Genomic DNA, 21720 nt, shown 5'->3' on the forward strand with positions numbered 1-21720 from the left:
TGGAGGTGGGAATCATTTAATATTGCAAATGTTTTAAACACATCCATAAATTGTATGGTATTCATTCAAAAGCCAATTTATAATCACATTGTGTGTAATTTAAAAGCAAATCCACTTTAAGTCTCCCCAAATTAGTTTGGAACTTTAAGCATATTCTAGACTCAGTAGTATTGAGAAAAAATGTGAAGGGCTCTATTCCCATGAAATTGCAGGTAGAATAAAGTAGAAGATGATAAACCACTCAAAATATCTTGAATATGTTGACTGTGATGTGAAAGCTCATTGGTCAGTATATCATGAATGTGTTATTAAGGTCAAGATTTGCTGACACATTGTCTTGTCAGGGTATTAGAGCCAGATCTTCAACTCAGCTGTGAGAAGGACAGAAATGAACACAATATTCACAGATTTCTCCACTTTGTAAATTTCATTATGGGTAGAGAAGAATCACTCAGAGGCAGAGCCAGGGAAGTAGTTGACTGGTAGAACACTTGGTTGCTCTTCTCAAGGTTCTAGGATTGAATCCTGTGATGGGTCTTAATATAAGAATGCTTGATTTTGTGTTTTGCAAACGTAGTTTTTTTTTTTCTTCATGAGATTCAATGCCATTGCAATCTCCTTTTTTATGTCATACTTGATAGTTCATGTTTTTCTTCCAATCATTGGCCTAGTAATTAAAATCTTTTTGGGAGATTTGATTTCATTCTCAATGTGATTCCCTTTTAAAAGTGGGGGGGGGTGGAAATACTTGATTGAGAGGGCCAGGTGGTGTTGCACCTGGTTAAGTGTACATAGTATGAAGCACAAGGACTGGAGCAAGGATCTGAGTTCAAGCCCCCACTCTCCACCTGCAGAGGGGGATGCTTCACAAGCACTGCAGAACTGTAGGTGTCTCTCTTTCTCTCTCCCTCTTTCTCCCCCTACTCTCTCAATTTTTCTCTGTCCTATCCAATAAGATGAAAAAAAAAGGCCACTAGGAGCAGTGGCTTCATAGTACTGGCACCCAGCCTCAGCGATAACCCTGGAGAAAAGAAAGAAAGAAAAAAGAAAGGAAGGAAGGAAGGAAGGAAGGAAGGAAGGAAGGAAGGAAGGAAGGAAGGAAGAAAGAAAATAAAAAGAAGTACTTGATTGATACTATCCATTCTAATTCTTTTTTTTTTCCCAACCAAGATTCTCCTGTGTGCAGGATTTCATTGCTCCCATCAGAATTTTTCCTTTTAAAAATTTCAGATAGAGACAGAAAGGTAGAGATAGAAAGGAAAGACTCTACAGTGTCACTCCATTCTTCATGGAGCTTCCCCTGTAGTGCTGGGGTCTTGAACACCTCACATATTATAGAGTTCACTCTACATTCCTGGCTTTTCAGGCTCTCCATTCTAACTAATAAGGGTGCCAGAGTTGCATGAGCCCAGTCCTTGGGATTCCTTCCCCCCCCCAAAAAAAAGTATATTTTACTTGTTCTGTTTTATTAAAAAAAAAAAAGGGGGGGGGAGAAAGAGATAACAAAAAAGAGACTAGATCGCTGCTTAGCTTAGTTTTATGGTGGTGCAGGGACTAAACCTGGGACTTATGAGTGTTAAGCCAGAAAGACTTTTTGCAGAGCCATTATGCTATTGTCCTGTCCCTTCCTTGGGATTCCTTTTAACCCTCTGCCTGGCTGTCTGTGCAGCAGTACTCTGCCCTAAGTCTCCTTGGACCTTTAATTTTTGCAGACAACACCAGCTCAGGTGTAAAGTGTTATCTTCCTCGACAGCTGGACAAAGAGAAATGCCCTGTACTTAACGTGGTGAATAATTCACTGACTTTATTTACCCTGTATTGTTGCTTGGAGGATATTTATAGGCTGTGATTATGTCTCCTTGAGTCATGTTTTTAGATTATATAAAATTAGACCACTTTCTCACAAGTTTTAGCTACTGATTTCTGTAACATTGCTTTGTCCTTCCTTTTCTATTCACTTCTTTCAGACTAGCACAGTGATTCAGATGCTGTTTGTTTTTTTTTTTAAAGGTCTATATATTACCTGCTTAATTCCTCTCATTTCTAATCTAAGAATAACTAGCTTAAGGTCAAACTAAAATCTTTGTCTCTCATTCTCTAGTTTATTTTTTGGAAGTGGACAGATTCTTTTTTTTTACTAGTGATTTCATAATGGTTCACAAGATTAAAAGAACTAGATGGTATAGTTCCATACCACACACACACACAGACACACAGACACACACAGACACAGACACAGACACACACACACACACACACACACCAGGAAAGTTTTGTGAGTCCCCCACACCCCCCCATCCCACCCCCAATGCTAATCACCAAGATACTCATGCAGATTTAGAAGATTCCATAAGTGGGGCTGGGGAGAGAGCGTAATGGTTATGCAGATGAGTTCCATGCCTGAAGCTCTGGGATCCCAGGTTCAATCCCTAGCATCTTCAGAAACCACAGCTGGGCAGTGCTCTCGTGTATGTGTGTGTGTGTGTGTTTAGAATAAAATTTAAAAAAATTATTTAATAATAAAAAAGTAAAAAAAAAAAGAGGGGGAGGCAGGGGGTAAACAGCAAAGAAACATTCATGCCTAAGGCTTCAAAGTCCCAGGTTCAATGACTCACACCACCAAAGCCAGAGCTGAGCAGTACGCTGGAAGAGAGAGAGAGAGAGAGAGAGACTGACTCCAATCTGGAAGTTGTCTTTCACCTCCTTACTAATTTCACTAAGTGGAATCACCTCCAGTTCTACAGTATTTTCTTGTAGTTGCCAAATAATACATCACTGAATTTATTTATATAATACTGGTCATCCATTGTATGCTAATAGTGGTAACAGGAAAATTGAATATTTATATTTTCATGTATGTGTCTTTTGTGGTAAAGATACCTATTGTCATGTGATTATCAGTCCTGAGTCTTCCCTATTTGTATCCATTTATGGTGCACATCTCAGCCTTGAGGATGATGACAATATTTATTACCCAGGAGCTCAGTGCAAGTTCTGCTTTCAGCTCCACCAGAGCCAAACTGGGGAACCCAGCCAAGTTATCTTAATTCCCTTGAGTATCCACTTTATTATACATGTACTCGTGGGTGGGGGTAGATAGCATTGTGGTTATGTGAAGAGACTCATGCCTGAGGCTCCAATGTCCCAGGTTCAAACCCCTGCATCACCATAAACCAGAGCTGAGCAGTGCTCTGGTGAAAAAAAAAAAAAAAATTGTCATGTCTACCTCAGAAGGTCTTTGCTAGACTCACATGATATCAATATATGTGAAAATGTTTTGTGAACTGGGAAAGCATTATACAAACACAAGATATATACTGCGATGGTGATATATAATTATCTATATTATATACTCTGGTATTATTCTTTGCATTTTATTTTAGAGGTGTTTCCTTCTGTATCATCTATGGTCAACTAGGGAGGTAGATGAACCACCAGGTTCTATATCTCTGACCCTTCGATTTCTTTTGAAATTTAACTAGAGATTTTTTTTTCTTTATTATTATCCTTTAAAAAAATGGAAGAATATTATCTTTACTTGGCAGGAGATATTTATATGTTCAAGTCCCCTTTGGATTTCTCTGTCTTAGTCACTATTTTGCTTTTCCAACCCTTTAAGAATTTTCTCACAGCCGCCATCAGAATTTTTTGTACTATCATTATTCATCTTTCTTTCAATGTGAAAATTGCAGAATGTGGGAAGCAGAAGAGAAGGGGTGGTTGAAGAGGAGGCTTCAAAGACAAATGCATCTGGAATCTGGAGAGAGTATTTGCAGGAGGAAGTACATGTAGTGTGGCTCATATCAAAAGAGAAAGTCTTTTGCAGAAACTCTACTTAGGTTCCTTATCTAGGTCGATCAGAGCCTAGCTTTCTATTCTTGGCTGGGTTGCTGTAAGAAAGCTATTCATCTGGGCTGGCTATTCCTGACCAAAGTTTATGCTGATGACCTCAGCCAAGACCTTTCTGAGGCTCAAGAATATTTTTAGCCTTCTCTCACTGTTCATTCATTATCCATAGAGGCCCACTGTCCTTTGACACTGGCCCAACACTGTCAGAGTTGTCCCCTCTTACCTTGCAGGCTAAGTAGCATACTAGTGACTTCTGCACACCTGTGTATAATTCTGCACTGAGGAGGTTTTTTTTTTTTTAATCTTTTTCCCAACTTCAGTATCACTTCACGGAGAGAATGCTGATTTACAGGATTGCTTGTTATAGAATGCATGTCCACATTTCTCTCTTTTTTTTATTAGTGATTTAATATTGATTTATAAAATTACAAGACAACAGGGTCATAACTGCACCCATAGTGTTCCCACCACCCGAGTTCTGGATTCCCATCCCCTCCACTGGAAGCAGTTTTCCTAAGGTTGCATATATGAGCTAACTATTATTTCTACAACCATATGTCTATATTGGTATACATTTGCCCATTTTTTTCTCTACCTTTCCAAGTCACATCTATGCCTGTTACTACATCCAAATGTCCCTCCCTTTCTCCTCTTCTCTCTACAGGTCCTGATGGAGTTGGACTTCCCTCTACCATTTATTCCCTGCTGGGAGTATAGACCAAATTACTATTTTTGAAAAATTTTATTTATTTATTAATGAGAAAGATAGGAGGAGAGAGAGAGAAAGAACCAGACATCACTCTGTTACATGTGCTGCTGGGGATTGAACTCAGGACCTCATGCTTGAGAGTCCAGTGCTTTCGTTTCTTTCTTTCTTCCTCTCTTTCTTTTTAAATAAATGGCACTACCTCAAAGGCTGACACAATAGCTTACTTGGATAGTGAACTGCTTTGTCATATGAAGTCTGGCCCCTACCACATTGAAGGAAGCTTTGCTGCTGTGGTTTCTTTCCCTTTCTCTCTGCCTCTCTGTCTGTATCTAGATAACAAAACAAAATAAGATAAACATATATCCTAGGCCTGAAAGCAGCTAGGAGAGCAGATCTTAAATATTTCTACCACAAACATAATGGTAACTAGATTGTGCTACAGAGGTTTTTAGCTAACACTAGAGTTGTAATTGTTTTGTGGTATGTCAAGTGTGCCAAATCAATATTTGTATACATCTTGCACTACCATTATTTTAATTATACCCCAATAAAGCTGGAGGGGGGAGGATAAATTCCATAAAGGAAAAATACAAAGATTTTGTTCAGTAACAACATGGTGAGAGGATATATAAGAAGACTAGTATTTCCATATCTCATGCTTTTAATTTATTGCAAGTTACCAATGAGAGATTCTTGAATTAATGAGTGAACAAAGATAAATTTAAGTAGAAAATATTTTTACAAGGAAAGGAGGGAGAACTACTTTGCAGCTCTTAATTTCTAGAGAGAAGAACTTAGCTATAAAGTCATATATTTGGGGACAGTGGTGGCACACCTGGTTGAGCACACGTGTTACAGTACATAAGGGCCCCATCTGCAAGGGGAAAACTTCACGAGTTGTGAAGCAGGACTGCATGTGTCTCCCTCTCTATTTACCCCTTCCTTCTCAACTTCTCTCTGTCTCTATCCAATAATAATAAAAAAAAGAGTAGGGAATTTTCCAGTGGAGGTGATAGGACATGTAACTCTGGTGGTGGGAACTGTACCCCTGTTATCTTACAGTTTTGTTAACCATGACTCAATCACTAATGTTTTAATAAGAATTTTAAAAATGAATTGAATAAATGAAACTATGTTCTGAATGCTAAAAAAAAGTCTTTGCTGGAACAAAATTAAAACTGAAAGGAGGTAACTGGTGGACCCTTCCCTGTCCCAATTCCTCCCACGACCTGAATCTGTTCTCTTTCTCATATAATTTCTTCCTTTCCCTGCTTCTGTCCAAACCATGCAACCCATACTTTGGTACATTTCATCTGCATGTCTGCTTGGATCATCTAGACTTATTCTCCTTTCAACTTTGCTGGTGCAAGAATGGTCTTTCTTCTCTGCACATCAATGGCATTTTGCTTCTGCCTCTTCTAATAGTTCTTACCCATTCTTCTGAGACAGAATACATGAGTTTATTTTTTTATGACCTTTATTTATTTATTGTATAGATACATCCAGAAATCAAGAGGAAGAAATGGTGATAAATAGGGAGACAGAGAGATACCTGTAGCCCTGCTTCACCATTTGTGAAGCTTTTTCCCTATAGATGGGGAATGGGGGCTTGAACCTGGGTCCTTGTAATGTGTGTGCTTAACTAGGTGGTCCAGCACCTGACCCTGGAAACTTCCCTTTTTGTTATCCCTCTGGGAGTATGGACAATTTTAAAGACAGCTCATCTAGTGAAAAATGCTGTTATATAAAATAAATAGCTATTTAAATAACATTCTTTTCTTGCAAGGTATCTTCTAAAAATAACAGCTTATGTAATTTTTAACATAGCTTAAGGCTATTGATATGAGAGCTTTCTGTCTGACCATAGCCTTAAAGACTAACTAAATATTTCCTGAAAGTGTTTGGGTTTTTTTTTTTTTAGTAAAAACATTCTCCAGCTAAGATCAGAGCAACATGCACTTCACTCCAGATGCTGCAGGGGGCGCTCATAATCCACATTCAGCCTGAGGCACTTAAACCAGGCCATTTAAACTGGTTATGCAAGAACAAGGCAACCTCTGGAGACTGGATGCATTTGCTCAGAATTTTTGGCTTCATGATACATAGATGCCTTCTTTTTGTTGTTCTCACGACTTATTAATGGCATGTAGGAAGTCAGTGTGCTTACAAAACACTATCTGTAACCTTAGAGATGGGCTTCGTTAAAGTTCTCGACGATCGGGAAATACAAAGTGGTGCTGGCGTGTCTTTTTTTTTTTTTTTTCCTTTGAAGTCTGTAATAAGCTGGATGATCCAAGGTTGAGGAACTTGACAGGTGTTGATGGCTAGTGAGAGAGAAATGGTTGGATCCAGGAGGTGGCGCACCTGGTTGAACACACACGTTACAGTGCACAAGGATCCTGGTTCAAGCCCTCCCCCCCCCCCCAACCTGCTGTGGAGGAAAAGCTTCACGAGTAGTGAAGCAGGGTTGCAGGTGTCTCTCCTTCTCTATCTCCCCCTTCCTCTCTATTCCTGGCTCTCTCTATCCAGTAAATAAGTAAAGATAATAAAAATTTAAAGAGAGATTGAAATGGGAGTGGGAATCTGAAAAGGAGATTTGGGCATCCTGATGAAAGACTACCTAATAAGAAATTACTAGTCTTTGAAAAGTCCCTGCAAAAACCCACTGCAATAGCTCTTCTGTGTCACTGCACAATAAGAACAGACAGCATCTGGTGCATAGGGAGTATCCAACTGCTTAAGGAGTGAAAATAGACAGGGCTGGATTCAGCCTGACGGCTCACTGAGACATTATTTACTGCTGCTGATGGAGCTTTGTGATCTGACACTTCAAGTTTGTGTCCTGACAGTTACAAAAATCAGCTACACTCCCCTCTAAATATTTGGTCCATTGTTGGGGCTTAGAGTGAGGAAGAAGATTGCAGAAGTATGATGTTCAGATGTTGTCAGAGGGTAGGATCATGTGGTATCCTGTGATCCAGACAGAGGCTGTTCAAATGGCCAACTTTTTTAACTTTATTTTTTAAATCTTTTCTTAAAATTAATTTTTATTGGACAGAGACAGAGAGAAATTGAGGGGGAGGGGAGAGAAAGGGAGAGAGACAGGGAGACACCTCAAACCTTGCTTTACCACTTGTGAAGCTTGCCCCCTGCAGGTGAAGACCAAAGGCTTACACCTGGGTCCTTACACACTATAATGTGTGCATTTAACCAGGTGCACCACTGTCTGGGTAAATTGGCCAATTTGTTAAAAACAAATAAACAAAAACATCTTATATGAGAGATAGCACGTAAGTTACTTTCCAATCCACAGCCATAGTGGCATCTCACGTTTGGGTGCCTGAAGATTTACTCTGTGAGCTTCAGGATTTTGCTATTCATTAGCCAACACTCAGTTACTATGGTAACTGTCCTTTTTTTAGTATTTATGAGCTCCAGGCTTTCTCATAGAATCTCAAACACATGAACACACAGCTAATACAGTGTATGCATTGGAATATTTAATGAAGACTTTGAGTTGAACTGGCTCGGCAGAGCAGACATATTTTGCTCACTGTTATTTTATTTTATTTTTTAAAATATTTATTTATTTATTTATTCCCTTTTGTTGCCCTTATTTTTTATTGTTGTAGTTATTATTGCTGTCATCGTTGTTGGATAGGACAGAGAGAAATGGACAGAGGAGGGAAAGACAGAGAGGGGGAGAGAAAGACAGACACCTGCAGACCTGCTTCACCGCTTGTAAAGTGACTCCCCTGCAGGTGAGGAGCTGGGGGCTCAAACTGGGGTCCTTACACTGGTCCTTGCACTTTGCACCACGTGTGCTTAACCCGCTATACTACAGCCCAACTCCTTTTTTTTTTTTAACTCAGTTACAAGCAAGCTTTGACCTTGAATATACCATTCTTGAAAGCATTGTGTTCTCTCTCCTGCTTAATTTCTTCCTGTTCCTCAATGACAATTTAAATAAATTTAATGGTAAATTCTCTAAAGAGCAATGATTTGCAGTTTATGAAAGTGGCTCTGATAATTCTAGAGGGAATGTGAGAAAAAGCAAGGAATGGATGACTACTGTATCTTTGATCATAGTGATCGTGTTGTGTATGGATATGGGTGGGTGGGGGAGAAGAAATAAAAGGTAACAGGGGAGATAGCTCTCAGACTCTCATGTCTGTGTTTCTCAGTTCAATCTCCAGTCCTACATGTACTTGAATGATGCTCTAGATCTTTTTCCAATCTTTCTCTCTTTCTCTCCCTCTCCCTCTCCCTCTCCCTCTCCCTCTCCCTCTCCCTCTCCCTCTCCCTCTCCTTCTCCCTCTCCCTCTCCCTCACCCTCTCCCTTTCTCTCTCTGCTTCATGTGAAACACTATCATATGTGATAGATAAAAGAAATCTAAAAAAAAATAATAATTGTGTAGAAGCTAGGGATATAGGTGGTAGCTCATGTCACGTATTTACAAAGCCTAGGTTAGATCCATTGTGAGCTCTCCCCATTTCCCCACACCACCCCCAAATAACTGTGGTTTATTATTCTGATTATATTTTCAGGAACTACTTTATAAAAGTTACTAGGTTTTTCCCATTAAAATTACATATTGTGTATCATATGACTATAGAATAATTTAACATTTTCTTCCTCTTTTTTTAAAAAAATTATTAGTGATTTAACAATGATCAACAAGATTGTAAGATTTTTTTACAGGGGTAAAATTCCACACAGTTCCTACCACCAGAGTTTTGTGTCCCATCCTCTCCATGGGAAGTTTCCTTATTCTGTAGGAATAGCAAAAGAGGATTACCTGAGAGCTCAATAAGACTAGGATTACTTTAGGAATCCACCAAGTCATGGTTGAGTGCAAACACATGTGGTTCATGGGCAGAGAAGGCCTTAAGGAGATTCCTTGGGCTAAAAGCCTGTACATACATGGGAGCGGTTAGTTCCAGTCTTGTACTTTGCCAGTTGATGCACCACCTCCAGTCTAAGTTTTAACAACAGAAAGACTGCTGAAGGGAGGACAGAATCACCTAAAACTCACCAACTTACAACTGTAAATCTCCATTGCTACTGCCCCTTAGAGGCTAGAACAACAACAGGGAAGCCCAACACTAAGACTGGGGGGCAAAGAACTGGCCAGGTGACCCAGGAGAAAAATCTGCACTCTTGGTTGTCCAGAGGTATGGAATATAGTGGGAGCCTTTTCACATTGTTCTCCTGATAAATTAGGAAACATGGTGAATAATTTCCTCAGAACCCACCAATACAAATAGGATTTATTCAGAATCCTACAGGGCCAAAGAGTGTTGCCCAGCTCAACTGTGACTGGTAGTGGAATGGGAGATTAGGCCAGTGACTTTGGATCCTTGGGTTTGGGATTACCATTGTATAACCATTGTGCTATCTATCCTCCACCCTGTTTTATCTTAGTGACTACGCTAAAAAAATCTATTTATGGTTAAAACGCCCTCAGGCTCCCATAGCCTGCAGGGAAGATAAATAACATAAGAAGGTTCAGCCATTGTATTTCACCTCAGGGATTGAGATAATATTGAACCGACTGTTAAGCTTTGAAACTGTGAACTCAAGTACCTTATTTAGACTAAAGTCAATTCAGGCAAATGGGATTAGTGGATTGAAAAACAGTGAGGGAGCGGATCTTCTAACTCACCAAATCTTATGATTAAACCCAAAAGAAACATTGGAGAAATGAATGAGGACAAAACCCCAAATATAAGTACCCAAAAGGTAGAAGCTCATAAGAATGAGGACAATATCTGAACACTAATAGTTGTGATAATTATAGGAATGAGCAAAGTTTTTGAAAGTAATATAATCAGAAATGGAGAAACAACAAATGAGACTCTTAAAGAAAACACTAATTATCTCTAGGTAATTAGAGAGCTGGAATCTTCCCTACTCTTTGTCCCTCCAGGAGTGTGGAGCAGAATTCTTTATGGGGTGCAGAAGGTGGGAGTTCTGGCTTCTGGGAAGATGGTGTCAGAGTTAGGAATAGGGCTAGGTATTTGTTGACATATATGCATAGCAGCACTGTAATTGTTTCTGCTGATAAAGGTTGGTTAGCCTGAAGATGCTGGCTATTTTTTTATTTTTATTTATTTATTTATTTATTTGCCTCCAGGTTTATTGCTGGGGCTTGGTGCAAGAACTACAAATCCACTGCTCCTGGTGGCCACCTTTTTCCATTTTATTGGGTAGGAAAAAGAGAAAATGGAGAGGAGGGGGAGAAAGAGAGGGAGAGAGACAATGACCTGCTTAAGTGTAGGTGGGGAGCCAGGGGGCTTGAACCGGTATCCTTACGTGGGTCCTTGCACTTCATACTATATGGACTAAACCCAGTGTGCTACCACCTGGCCCCCAAAGGTGCCATTTTTTATGCCTGTTTGGAAAGTATTTGCAACCAGCTTCTCTAGTCTCTGAAGTTAAAGTATGTAAGTGCATATTGTGTGTGGGGAGACCTAGGCCCTGTCTCAGGAGCTGAGGTAGAAATAAGGACAATTGATGCCCTGATTTGTAATTGTACACTTTTGGAGGCAATATGGCATCAGGGCTTCTGCTGGAGGTTGGCTAGATTGTACTTTCATATAGCTAGAACCCCCTGCAAATAATAGTTACCAACAATTTATTAATTACATATCACATAGTAATTTTGATGCTTTTTCTGCCAATGATAATGGAGCATATTCAGAAATAAGTATGATAATTCATACAAGTCCAACTTGCTACCCAGGCTGCTGCTGAGGATGAAAACCAAACCATAATGTAAAAATAAAGAGAAAGGCTTTGCACTAAGTTACAGATGCTACTAGGATTCCATCCTGACTTCCCTGGGCTGATGACCTCACCAATGTACCCAGAACCTCACCTTCCCAGAGCCCTACCCCAGTAGGGGAAGATAGAAATAGACTGGGGGTATAGATCTACCTGCCAACATCCATGTCCAGTGGAGCATCAGTTACAGAATCCAGACCTTGTACCTTCTGCACCCCCAAAAGAATTTTTGTCCATACTCCCAGTGGGGGAGAAATGATAGGGGGAAGATGAATAGAGGGCTATGAACTCTTAACTCCATCAGGACCAGGAGAGAGAATAAGAAAAAAGGGAAGACACTCAAAAGTACTAATAGGTGTAGGTGTGACTTGGGAAGGAAGAAAAGATGGAACCATGGAAAAAAATGGGCAAATGTATACAAATACAGACAGATAGTCGTATAAATAATAGTTAACCTATATCTGTGACCTTGGGAGACTTGCTGTAGCTTCCAATGGAGGGAATGGGGACACAGAAGTCTCGTGGTGGGAACGGTGTGGAATTATACCCCTGTCATCTTATGATTTTGTAAATCATTATTAAGTCACTAATAAAATTAAAATAAAAAAGAGAGAGTCTTTGTGTTAAATGTCTACTCTGTTCTTTTCTAATTGGTCTGGTCTTGAGGCTGTTATTCAATATTCTGAATTTCAGTTTTTTTATGTGTAAACAGGGATGATGATGATATTTATTTGATGGCCTCATTGTGATCATTTAAGAGTGTATATAAAATGTTTAGTATATAGTACATGTTCAGTAGTGTTTGCCATGCAATAGGTACTCAACTCAGTCAGAAGAAGCAGTAGGTGGTCTATTTGTCAAGTGAGTGGGAGCTATTAATTAACTATAGTTGTGAGTCAGAAGTCCTAGTGGTAATGATTTCATTCAGACTGCACCAAAAGTTACTAGAATTGCATGTCATATAAAAATCCTATCTTGATGGTAATTTTGCACACCTCCAATTTTCTCCAAGAACAAAGAAAAGTCAGAAACTTGGATGGAATATTTTGATTGAGACAACCAGGTTAAATCAGAATTCTTTCTTTCTTTCTTTCTTTTTTTTTGCCTCTAGGGTTATTGCTGGGACTCTGTATCTGCACTACAAATACACTGCTCCTGGAAGCCATTTTTTCCTTTTCCTTTTTTTTTTTTTTTGTTGTTGTTGTTAGGACAGAGAGAAATTGAGTGGGGGAGAGAAAAAAAAAACTGAGAAGGGGGGAGAGTAAAAGAGACACCCGTAGACCTGTTCCATTGATTGTAAAGCAACCCCCCTGCAGGTGGGGAGCTGGGGTCCACCACCCCAAGAGAAAAGTTTATTTAAGGGAACATTAAGTTTGGTGTTTCTAGGACATAAACATAATTAAGTTCTTAAGCTAGCTATAAACTGTGAGCTTAGTGCTGTCATTTTTTTTTTTTCTTTATTGGGGAAATTGTGGTTTATAGTCAACAGTAAAATACAGTAGTTGGTACATATGTAACATATCTCAGTTTTCCACATTACACTCTAAACCCCCACCTGCATCCCCCTCTACTATCAAGTTCTAAGACCTGAACCTTTTTCCCCACCCCAGAGTCCTTTATTTGGTGCAATACACCAAAACCAGTCCAAGTTCTGCTTTGTGTTTTTCCTTCTGTTCTTATTCTTTAACTTCTGTCTATGAGTGGGTTCATCACATATTTGTTATTCTTTTTTCTACCTTATCTCACTTAACATAATTTCTTTAAGCTCCATCCAAGATGAGGTGAAAAAGGTGACTTTACTACTTTCAATAGCTGAGCAGTATTCCATTGTGTATATAGTCCACAACTTTCTCAGCCACTCATCTGTTGTTGGCCATCAAAGTTGCTTCTTGGTTTTGGCTATTACAAATTGTGCTGCTATGAACATGGGTGCACACAGATCTTTTTTTTGGATGGGTGTGTTTGGTTCCTTAGGATATATCCCCAGGAGAGGAATTGCAGGGTCATAGGGTAGGTCCACTTCTAGTCTTCTGAAAGTTCTCCGAATTGCTCTCCACAGAGGTTGGACCAATTTATATTCCTACCAGCAGTGCAGGAGTGTTCCTTTGCCCCCACAACCTCTCCAGAATTTATTGTTGGTATGATTTCCGTAAATCAGAGTTGTGAATTGTCCCTGGAGCTACTCCTTTCAAAAAATATTTGCTGTGAAACTGTTCAAACCAACTACCTAAGCTTCTCTGTGGCTCTCAGATCATAGTCTAAAATGTTTTAGACTGCACATGAAGAAAGCTACTAACTTTCCTGGTGATGTATGGATTGTATCTTAACTACTATTTATTCCATGTTATTTCTTTAAAACATTCTTATGCAAATGAACTGGGAATTCTTTCCTTGGACTTCACTTATAACAACTATATATTTTTTTCAAACTGAAAGAAAAGCAACTAAGGAATAGATCCCAGTAACCTGTCCAATCATTGATCATTTGCCTCTTTCAGAGTAAGCAGTTTATTTTAAGCCAAAGGATTTTAGCAAGAGCTAAACATCCAAGGGGGAGCTGGTTATATGAAAGATATGAGCTTTTCTCTTTTTTAAATTTATTTAAGAAAGGAGACATTAACAAAACAGTAGGATAGGAGGAGTATAACTTCACAGAATTCCCACTGCCCGATCTCCATCTCCCATCCCCTCCCCTGATAGCTTTCCCATTCTCTATCCCTCTGAGAGTATGGACCCAGGGTTGTTGTGGGTTGCACTAACTAACTACGTATATTTCTTCCTGCCTGACACTGATATATATATATATATATATATGTAGTTTTCTGTCTTATTTACAGTTGTGTCCCTAGTACTAGTTACATATAAGAGCTCAATAATCTTTAAGTAAATAAGCAAGATGTTAACAGTCTTGGACCAGCGAATAAATGTGTGATTTAAAATTCTTATTGGTCTTTGATTATTTGTTCCTGGAACTAGTTCCAGATGTAGGTTCAGCATTTTTACACTTTTGAATTTATATATATATATATATATATATATATATCACCTGCCGTCTTCTTCATCAAAGGCAGTGCTTGATTAAGATGGTCCAGACCAAGTGACCTATGGAATTCCCATATCTAGGTACCAGTTTTACTTGTTAGTTTGGATTCTTTTCTGGATCACACAGCTTTGGTTTCTTATCTCAGACTTACTCCTAATTCTGTCCAGTTTTCTTAAGAACATGGACTCTTGGTTCTAGGAAAGAAAAGAAGGTGGAGTAAAAATGGATCAAAGGAAATTTAGTATCAGTACCTGAAATAGATCCTAGGATCCTTAGATTCTTAAGGCATAATAAAGGGTCCTGGCTTCCTCCAAAGACCTTTATCAGGGGGCCAGTTGGTGGCACACCTTGTCAAGCACACATGTTAGAGTGTGCAAAAACTAGGGTTTAAGCCCCTAGTCCCCACCTGCAGGGGGGAAGCTTCACAAGTGGTGAAGCAGGGCTTTAGGTGTCTCTCTTCCTATCTCCCCATTCCTCTCAATTTCTGGCTATGTCTATTTAATAAATAAATAAGTAAAGATAATAAAAATATTACAAAGAGGAAATATCAGCAAATATGTGTTCTTCCTTTCAGAAAAGGATCACAGTGGATCTGTGTAGAAACAGTGAATGATTCAGCGAGGGACAACCTTTCAAAATGGCTGGAACAAAACTATTGGGTTGTTGGAAAAGTCATGATTCAGTTACATAGATAAACATAAAAAAATATGTCATGACTTTTTCCAACAACCATATATTTATATCTGTATCTCCTTTTTTTTCTTTTTCCCATTCAGGAAGTAGACTGAATTCTCAAATGGTTTATTTCAGGAAAAATACATTTAAAATGTGACTCTTTAGAAGAGTATAGTGTGTGGACAAAATAGAGATTAAGAATTAAGGTCAGTAAAGGGAAACATGTGGTGAAGCTTGGACTGGGTGTGGCATATTGCACCAAAGCAAAGGAGTCCTTAATTTAAACTGATTTAGCAGAGGGTCTCAAAACGTGTTTCCTGGATGAGCAACAGTAAGCATCTGAATTTATTCCCAATGCAGATTCTCAAGAAGCAGAACAGAGCTGTTGCCTTGGAAACATTAATGTTTTAACAAGAGCTCTGTGTTTTGACAAGACCAAGACCAGTAAGCTCTTATGCCTATATAGTGGAGAGCCTCTGGTTTAGAGTCACAGAACTCAGTAAGAACAAGGAGTTCACAAAATCTAAGCATAGTTATGTGTTGCTTGGTTACTGCTAGTTTTATAGAACCTAACTACCTAAGCAATTCAGTCTTTTTTAAAGCTAGAATTTTTTTAAATTGATTTAATAATGATTGACAAGACCGTAGGATAAGAGGGGTACAACTCCACACAATGCCTACCACCAGAGTTCTGCATCCCATCCCCTCCATGGGAAGCTTTCCTATTCTTTATCCTTCTGGGAGTATGAACCCAAGATCATTATGGGATGCAGAAGGTGGAAGGTCTGGCTTCTGTAATTACTTCTCTGGTGGGCATGGGCATTGATAGGTCAATCCATACTCCCAGGCAAGACAGGCTTTTTAATAATAAGTATTAACAGAAATGATAGATGCTTATTAGAATAATTTAAGTCACTCTATGAGTATCAAAAATATAGAGAGCATACTTTTTTTGATTGGTTGCTTTATATTTATTTATTTATTTAATTTAATAGGACAGAGAGAAGTTAAGAGGAAAGGAACGATAGAGAGGGAGAGAGTAAGGGAGGGAGGGAGAGAGAGAAAGAGAGAAAGAGGGAGGGAGAGAGAGACTTGTAACACTGCTTTCAACACTCCTGAAAAAGCTAGAGTTTTAAGTATGTTCTTCCTTTGGTTGCATTTAAATTTGACTTCTTCTAGCTTAAACATATTCAGAGGCTGGAGTCAGGCAGAATAGGTTGATGCTCTCATGTCATAGTCCTTTCATTGGTTCATTCATTTGTTCATTGACTTACTCATACATATTTTTAAAATGTTATTAGTGATTTAATATTGATCTACGCAATCACAAGATGACAAAGGAACAGGTCCACACTGTTCCCACCATAGGAGGAAGCTCCAATAGTTCTCCCAAGGTTGCAGATATTGGTTGACTGTTACATCTACAACCATCTGTCTATATTTGTATATATTTGCCCATTCTCTTCCTTTCTGAGTCACACTTAACACCTATTACTACATCCAAATGTTCCTCTCCTTTTCCTCCTCTCTTTCCAGGTCCCAGTGGAGTTGGAATCCAGAGCCCTCTGGTTACTCAAACATTTGAAGAAAGATATGGGCCCCTTAGTCAGTTTTGTCCCATCATAGGATAAGCATTCTCAGATCCCTCTATGGGCCCATGATTAGCATAATCCCAATGTCCTGACCACTTTTATATTCACTCTTCACTTGGTACACTTGCCCAGGTCCTAAGAACATTTGAGTCTCAGAAGCCTGTAATACCCCTACCAGAGCAGGAACATGGGAGGCTGATTAGTTTTGTAATTAAATATAGACCCTGCCTTCCCTTTGTTATATTTTACCATGCTATAATTTAGAAAATTGTTGCTTGTAGCTTAAGTAAACATTCAAATGTGAGTAATCATATGGGAATACTAATGCATTTGTTCAGTCAGTTAAGAAAGCTGGTATTGGGTCTTAGATGTTTGTGTTAAAATGTTGAGGATATATAGTAAATAGTTGCTTTTCTACATTGTGTGTGTGTGTGTGTGTGTGGCTGGGACCTCATGCATGTGTGATTTCACAGTTCTGAGTCACCTTTTCATGTAGGTAGAGAGACAAAGAAAGGGAAAAGGCATCTTAACATGAGAGCTTCCTCTGGAACCATAGCACCTCCCATGTGGTGCCAGGGTTGAAACTTGAGCCAAGTGTATGGAAATGCGTCCAACCTGATAAGCTATATAAAAAAATATTTTAAATTTTTTTTCTTAGTGGATAGATATAGAGAGAAATTGAGAAAAGAGAGTGATAGAGAGATACCTGCAGCCCTGCTTCACCAATTGTGAAGTTTTCCCCCTGCAGGTAGAGATACCAGGTGCTTGAACCTGTGTCCTTGTGCACTGTAATGTGTACACTTAACCAGGTGTATCCCCACCTGGCCCCTCTGGTAAGCTATTTTTCAGCTCCCTACATCCCACTTGTAAGTCCATGTAAACAGATAATAATCTGTAATGTTCATAAATTTTTTAAATGCCATATCTAATTTAAACAAAAAATAAACAGCACAGTGCTGTTAACACTTGTGATTAATCTTCTTCAACACTTATTCTCCTTTTCTCGTCCCAACAGCTAGTCTGGACTTGATATTTATTACACCCATATAACTTTCTAGTTGTACTATGTATAAATGAATCACCAAATCTTTCATATGTATACACACAGGCATATATATATATATATATATATATATATATATATATATATTTCTGTGCATTTGCAGTTTTATATAAATTGTACTATATAGATCATTATGCAACTTGTAGATATCTAAAATTCATTTTCATAGTATTCTATTTTATGAATACAGTATAATTGATTATACTTTCTTTGCTGGTAGACAGGTTGTTTTCAGTCTTTCATAATTTAAGACATTTTCTGCACCCTTGTGTGTATGTGTCAGAGTTTCTCTAGGACATCCGTTTGTTGACATGAGAAACTGTCAAGTTTTTCTCAAGCAGACACGTAAAATTGCATGATTCTTACGGTTAAGTACAGAACTTTGCATTTGCCTGCATTACACTTTGTCTTGCTCCATTTACACTCATCCAATCATTAAAAGCCTCTATATTGGGTCCCTGACATGTGCCTGAGACCATAGCAGGTGTCTGGCAATAAGTGAAAAAGGTATAACCTTCCTCTACAGTGACCTGGACAAGTAGAGTGGCTTTTGCCTTTTTGTTCCAGGCATTATATTTTTGGGTTATGAGTGTGACATCCTAGGTCTTAGTTCTCCTTGTCTTTAACTGCCCCCCACACACACACATGCTTCCTTTGGCCATAGAAGCCTAGATTTGGTGTGTATGTGTGTGTGTGGTGGGGGAGGGGGTGGGAGTGGGGTGAGGGTGGATAGTGGAATTAGCTTGGGCTCAGAAGATTTTCCTATCCCCTGAGATGCCACACCTAGCAGACCTTTAGAATTGGTTGGTTCCTATCTTACTGCTCTAAGTGCAGCCTGACCCTTTCAGTCTAGGGTATTGGTCTACTAGGTGCCTGTTTAGTTCTGTGGTATCTCACTGTCTATCTGAGAAGGTTGGTACATAGAGGGAAAACCCTGGTGACAGCCAGACTCATCTGCAGTCATACTGGTGCTGTGAGCCCAGATCAGAGCCCCTTCCCTGGCCTGTGAGAAAGTAGTTTGCACACACTGTCCTTATGACAACTGTGCACATGGCCTGAGTGTGGTGGTGGTGGGGGGGGTCACTGCAAATCTGCCTCCCCACCTCCTTAGTCTCAATTCTCAGTCTTGCTGGCAATGGGAATTCCTGAACACCAGAGAGCCAGTGACTTTTGTCTTGTGCTGGCAAAACACCTACCTGTGGGGGACAAGTGGATATACAAACATGAGAAAGTTAGAGAAGGAGAGTTAGGGAATGTTGCATTTATTCTAGAACTGCAGTGGAAGTAATATTATACCTAGAAACTCGTTTCTTTTTGTCTAACTTGATTTTGCTCAGGCTGGGAGGCAAACAGATCAATATTGCTTTTTTTTTTTTTTTTTTTTTTAATGCTGAGATGATGTTGCTGGAAGGAAATTTTCCATGGGTTCACAGTGACTGCCTACCATTATGTAATTGTGGCCACCTGAGAAATGAGGGGATGCCCCAAACACATAAAACCTACCATCTCCAGAAAGAACCCCAAGAGTGCCCTCTGGAAGGTGGGCAGGAAAGGTAGAACCTAATGTTATGTTAGGGTCTCTGTGCATGTTTTCTGACCTCTGCTGAATATGACAACTTTGTTTTATGTTTGTTTGTTTGCTTTTCTGTTAGGTCCTTTTCTCTGCATCCTTTCCCCATAGCTTCTTTTCTATTGGGAAAAGCTTCTTTTCTCTCTCTCTCTCTCTCTCTCTCTTTTTTTTTTTTTTTTGCCTCCAGGGTTATTTCTAGAGCTTGGTGCCTGCACCATGAATCCACTGGAGGCCATTTTTCCCCCTTTTGTTGCCCTTGTTGTGGTTATTATTGTTGTTGTTGATATTGTTCGTTGTTGGATAGGACAGAGAGAAATGGAGAGAGGAGGGGAAGACAGAGAGGGGGACAGAAAGATAGACACCTGCAGACCTGCTTCACTTCTTGTGAAGTGACTCCCCTGCTGGTGGGGAGCCAGGGGCTTGAACCGGGATCCTTAAGCCAGTCCTTGTGCTTTGCGCCATGTGCGCTTAACCAGCTACGCTACCCCCCGACCCCCACTCTGCCTCTCTTGAAGGTAGTTTCCTTTTATTCTTGTCACATTTTTTTTATCTTCTCCAACATTTAATGCCCCCCACCCAAGGTTATTTTGTCTTTGTATTTTTAAAAAAATATTATTCTTTTCTATTGGTTAAAGACAGAAGTTGAGAAGGGAGGGGGAGATAGAGTGGGAAAGAGACAGATAGACACTTGTAGCCCTACTTAACCACTTGTGAAGCTTCCCCCCTGCAGGTAGGGACCAGAGCTTAAATGTGGGTTCTTGCACACTAGTGTGTGCACCACTGGGCCCCTCTCTTTTTAAAAATGTTTTCACTATCTTTTTTTTATTTATTGCATGGAAATAGCCAGAAATCAAGAGGGAAGTGGGAAACAGAGAGGAAGAGAGGGAGAAAGAGAGAGAGAGAGAGAGAGAGAGGGAGAGAACGACCTGCAGCCCTGCCTCATCACTTGCAAAACTTTCCCCCTGCAAGTGAAGACTGGGGGCTTGAACCCAGGTCCTTGTATATTGTAACATATGCACTCAGCCAGCTGCACCACCATCCAGCTCCTATTTTGTCTTTTTATCATTTAGTGAGGGAAATGTTTATACTTTACTATCGGTTATATTCTCCTACCAGGCATTTAAAGAAAGTTAAGATTATTCTGGAAGAAAAATAATGAGAAAGCAGTTTGCACACACACACACACACACACACACACACACACACACACACACACACACACACACAAACACACACGGACTATTTTCCTCACATAGTGGGGTGGTGATGATGGGGATACATTATTAGTCAATTATCTACAAACATATTTATTGCTCACTTACTCTAAGAAATGACAATGTGAGTCCAGGTAGCAGCGCACCTAGTTAAGTGCATACACTATAGTGTGCAAGGACCAGGATTCAAGCGTCTGGTCCCCACCTGCAGGAGGAAAGTTTCATGAGTGGTGAAGCAGGTCTGCAGGCATCTCTCTGTCTTTTACCCTCTCTATCTCCCTCTCCTCTCTCAATTTATCTCTAATAAATAAATAAATAAATAAATAAATAAATAAAAATAGCATTACTGAGCATTGTGGGAACGTAAGTATAAGGTGTAAGACTTGCCGTCATAGAAGCTGCATATTTGTTGTACAGGTAAGATATAAACATAAAAGTAATGATATAAACATTAGAAGAAAAGTTAGTAATAGTTCAACACATCACAAGAGGTGGAAGAGGTCTAATGTATTTAACATGACTTCTTGATAAATGAATAGTCCAAATAGTTATCCTAAGCTGAGGAGCTGAAGTCTTTAAGACTTCACAGAGCTAGATTTAATCTCCAGCACCACCATAAACCAGAGCTAAAGAGTGTTCTAGTTTTTTTTTTTCCTTTCTTTAAGGTTCAGAAAAGATTGGGTTGGACTCAGGAAAGGATTCCATACTCCTGAGTTCAAACTCCCTACCCCCATCCGCAAGGGAGAAGCTTCATGAGTAATGAAGCAAGGCTGCAGGTGTCTCTGTCTTTCTCCCTCACTATCTCTCCTTCCCCTCTCAATTTCTCTCTGTCCCATCAAATAAAAAAGAAACTGAATTTTCTTTATGGTAATATTGGAAGCCTAATTAGTAATTCTACCTCATTTATTTAAGTGATAAACCGGGAGTCAGGCAGTAGTGCAGCGGGTTAAGCGCACATGTCGCAAAGCGTAAGGATCAGCGTGAGGATCCCGGTTGGAGCCCTTGACTCCCCACCTGCAGGAGAGTCGCTTCACAGGAGGTGAAACAGGTCTTCAGGTGTCTTTTCTTTCTCTCCCCCTCTCTATCTTCCCCTCCTCTCTCCATTTCTCTCTGTCCTGTCCAACAATGACAACATCAATAACAACAACAATAACTACAACAATAAGACAACAAGGACAACAAAAGGGAATAAATAAATAAATAAATATATATATATAT

The 21720-nt window shown here is 39.5% G+C and overlaps 1 protein-coding gene across 2 annotated transcripts in view; it reads left to right on the top strand.

The window, feature by feature from the left end:
- The window catches only part of DPYS (dihydropyrimidinase), a 119919-nt gene that overhangs the window by 54897 nt on the left and 43302 nt on the right, over nt 1–21720 (top strand). The gene's annotated exons all lie outside the window — the stretch shown is intronic.

The sequence above is a fragment of the Erinaceus europaeus genome, chromosome 1 (assembly GCF_950295315.1).
Source record: "Erinaceus europaeus chromosome 1, mEriEur2.1, whole genome shotgun sequence".
In the NCBI taxonomy this organism is placed as follows: domain Eukaryota; kingdom Metazoa; phylum Chordata; class Mammalia; order Eulipotyphla; family Erinaceidae; genus Erinaceus; species Erinaceus europaeus.